At 47.2% G+C, this 4094-nt stretch overlaps 1 protein-coding gene across 2 annotated transcripts in view; it reads right to left on the bottom strand.

The window, feature by feature from the left end:
• Window positions 1–3403, bottom strand: part of LOC122565493 (inositol-3-phosphate synthase 1-A-like) — a 25562-nt gene extending 22159 nt beyond the window's left edge. Inside the window, exon 1 of one of the 2 annotated variants that reach the window (XM_043721521.1) lies at window positions 3304–3403. The gene's annotated coding sequence lies outside the window, so the exon portion shown is untranslated. The remainder of the gene's footprint in view (window positions 1–3303) is intronic. The other variant, XM_043721522.1, reaches the window with a different exon arrangement.
• Window positions 3404–4094: the final 691 nt, after the last annotated feature.

The following is a 4094-nucleotide window of genomic DNA, read 5'->3' as shown; positions in this document are numbered from 1 at the left end:
ACCATCTGATTTGTAAAAGTCCCACCTCCCCAGAACTGGTCCCAATGTCCCAAAAATCTGAATCTCTCCTTCCTGCACCATCTCTCAAGCCACTCATTCATCCTGCTTATTCTTTCATTTCTACTTCAACTTGAACATGGCACTGGTAGCAATCCTGACATTACTACCTCTGAGGTCCTACTTTTAAAACTTGGCTCCTAACTCCCTAAATTCTGCTTGTAGGACCTAACCCCGTTTATTACCTATATCATTGATGCCTATATGCACCACGACAACTGGCTGCTCACCCTCCCCCTTCAGAATGTCCTGCAACTGATCTGAGCCATCCCTGACTCATGCACCTGGAAGGCAACATACCATTCAGGAGTCTCGTTTTCGACCACAGAACCTCCTATCTATTCCAGTTATAAATTGAATCCCCTATGACTATAGCCCTTCCACTCTTTCCTGCCTTGCTGTACAGCAAAGCCAGCTACAGCACGGTGAACAGTCTCCCCCAATAGTATCCAAAATGGTATGCCTGTTCTGGAGGGAGATGACCGCATGGGATACCTGCACTGCCTTCCTGCTCTCTCTCAGCCTTTTGGTCACCCATTCCCTTTCTCCCTTAGCAATCTTAGTCTGCGGCGTGACCAAGTCACTAAATGTGCTATCCACAACCTCCTCAGCACTTCCTGCACGTGAAGAAGTCAGGGATATCAGCCACGTCCCTGAGCTCCCACATTGAGCAAGAGGAGCATAACATGGGTCTGGGATCACCTGCCATTTTGCTCTTAAGCTTAAACTTAGTCCAACTATAAATATCAAAATATAAATAAATGAAATTAAAAAAAAATTACCAAACACACTACTTACCAGCACATGATAAAAAAGGAAAATCCTTACTTTATCAACACACCGGTCTTTTTGTTAGAGGACATTGATTCCTCCATCAATGGGAAAAGTTTCTTTTTGCTTTTTTTAAAATGCTTCTCAATTTCATCCATCTCAAATCATCCCTCCTATCTCTTCCACTACAAAAAATTGTTTATCCAATATCTCTTCATAACTAAAACTCATGCCAGACAAGATCTGAATGAACCATCTTTGCACCCTCTCCAGTGTTATCACATTCCTCCTATAAACGATTCCAGAACACACAATACTCTTGCTATGACACTAATGTTTTACACAGTTTGAGGATAATGTCCACAGTCTTAAATTCGCTACTTGGATAATAAAGGCAAGTATCTCATAAGCTTTTGTAATACTTTATCCACCTGTCCCACTACTTTAAAAGACCAGTCATCATGCACACCCATGGGCCCTCTGATTGCCAGTACTTCCCAAGAGTCCAACAGTTCACCACGTTGTTTAGGTTGCCTGTGCTGCCTCCAATCAGGGAGAACTAGCCATTTGGATACAGAACTGGTGCAAAGGTAGAAGCTAGAGGGTGGAGAAGGGTTGTACCAGTGGAGTCTCATAAGGATTGGTGCTGGGTCCACTACTTTTCGTTATTTATATAAACGATTTGGGTGTGAACATCGGAGGTATGATTAGTAAATTTGCAGAAGACACTAAAGTAGTTACCTCAGTACAACGGGATCTTGATCAGAAGGGCCAATGGGCTGAGGAGTGACAGATGAGATTTAATTCCGATAAATGTATGGTGCTGCATTTTGGAAAAATCAAATCTTAGTAGGACTTATACACTTACTGACAGGGAGGGTTGCTGAACAGAGACACCTTTGACTGCAGGTTCATAGTTCCTTGAAAGTAGAGCTGCAGGTACATAGGATAGTGAAGGCAGCGTTTGGTATGCTTTCCTTTATTGGTCAGAGTATTGAGTATAGGAATTGGGAGGTCATGTTGTGGATATTGGTTAGGCCACTTTCAAATACTACATGCAATACTGACTGCCTTCCTATTGGAAAGATGTTGTGAAACTTGAAAGAGGGGCATGGATAGGATAAATAGACAAAGTCTTTTCCATGGGGTGGGGGAGTCCAGAACTAGACGGCATAGGTTTAGGATGAGAGGGGAAAGATAAGAGACCTAAGAGGCAACTTTTTCACGCAGAGGCTGGTACGTGTATGGAATGAGTTGGACCGAAGGGTCTGTTTCTGTGCTGTAACTCGGAATCCAAAGTGAATCCCATTTGACACAAATCAACTATCCTCCTCACTGCTTACAACCCACTTTTGTTTATAAGACCCAGAAGCTTATTGATTAGAGTCAAAACATGTGGTGCTGGAAAAGCACAGCCGGTCAGACAGCATCAGAGGAGTAGAATCAACGTTTCAGGCATAAGCCCTTCGTCAGAATTCTGCCTGACCTGCTGTGCTTTTCCAGCACCACACTCGACTCTAATCTCCAGCATCTACAGTCCTAACTTTCTCCAAGCTTACTGATCAACCCGCAGAATACTCAAGTTTAAACTAATCAGATACATCACAACCAGCAAGGGCCCCAATATTGGATGCCTGCAGAACTCGATCCATCGACTATCACCGTGTAATTCCTCCCACTCAATTAAAAATGACAACGCAGGTTATCGTCCAACAGGTTTATTTGAAAGTACAGTAACACCTTTCGGAGCGTTTCTCTTTCAGGAGGTAACTACTGGGCCAGGATCATAAGACACAGGATTTACAGCAAAAGGTCGCAGGGTCATGAGGACACCGCTGCCACTGCAGGGGGCTCACGCCATGACCCCTGCCGCCTGTGACCGGCCGCGCGCTGGGTTTGAACGCGGTAACCGTTAACGGTCGGAGCACGCGCTGCCGTCACCTGCGCACTCACCAGCTGACACACGCGCCCCCCCACCGCGCCTGCGCACTGAGGCCATCCGCCCAACTTTCACACCGGCACCTCACAACGAGGAGGAGGATTAGCACTAACGCCACTTCCAACCATCCTCTTCTCTGTCTCACTCCCATCCTGACCCCCCACCCCCCCCCTCCATACCGACTGCTGCCCCGAACCACAAACCTACTGGCCCCCTTTACACTTCACCATTCCGCAAACATACAAATGAAAAACCCCGAACCCGCAACAGGAACCCATTCGAGAGCGTGGCGCTGGAAAAGCACTTCAGGCCCGGCAACATCCGAGGAGCAGGAGAATCGACGTTTCGGGCATAAGGCGAGGAGGAGCTTGTGCCCGAAACGTCGATTCACCTGCTCCTCGGATGTTGCCGGGCCTGCTGGTCTCCTCCAGCGCCACACTCTCGACTCTGATCTCCAGCATCTGCAAGTCCTCACTTTCCCCTCTGAGGGAAAACTTTCTGAGCAGCATTTGGGTCGTGTGCGGCTGGATTATTACCGGCTGTCTGTGTCTGTCTCTATCTGGGATCGGTGGATCAATCTGTCCGCGACACGGCTTTACAATGACACTCAGCCCGTGCTCCAGTGAGTGTGCGCTCCCCGCTCCACGCCGCCTTTATAGAGTGGCGGACACTGGTTCCCATAGCCACCGGTGACCAATCAATGGCGAGAGTGGGCGGGGCCTATTTAAAGGGGCAGGGACCCGGCGCCTCCCTCTGCTTGAACCCATACACAGGGAGGTGAAAACTCTTTCGTTGGAGATTGGTGTATTTTTCCAAGGCGTTACATGTAATCTGATCCAGCAAAACCTGTTAAGCGCTCAAGGCTATGTTTTGGCTGTTTACTTTATGACCAGTCAATGTAATGCTCTGGGATGCAAAGTCATGAACAGAACATTCTGGAGTCACTGTAAATTTCCACAAGTACAAGACCATCATCGATCTGTACAATAGCGCACTGTGCGCTGCAATAATTCACCCTGGCTCCTTCAACAATACTTTCCACACAAAATCCCAACCACCAAAACGGATAAGGGGAGCAGTTACATAGGGGTGCCATCACTTGAAAGTTCACTTCTAAGCTACACAGCATCCTGACTAGGAGCTACAGCACCAAACCAGGACTTGCTGGAGGTGTATGTCAGTATGCTTCGGGCAGGTACCATGAGTGAATCCATGAGGAAAGGCATCATCACCCTCATCTACAAGCGGAAGGGGGAGAGGGAAGAAATTAGAAATTGGAGACCAATCTCACTATTGACTGGGGATTACAAAATTCTGTCAAAGGTCA

The sequence above is a fragment of the Chiloscyllium plagiosum genome, chromosome 31 (genome assembly GCF_004010195.1).
Source record: "Chiloscyllium plagiosum isolate BGI_BamShark_2017 chromosome 31, ASM401019v2, whole genome shotgun sequence".
Classification (NCBI taxonomy): Eukaryota; Metazoa; Chordata; class Chondrichthyes; order Orectolobiformes; family Hemiscylliidae; genus Chiloscyllium; species Chiloscyllium plagiosum.
The sequence above is the reverse complement of the archived record's forward strand: the minus strand, read 5'-3'. Positions and strand labels throughout refer to the sequence as shown.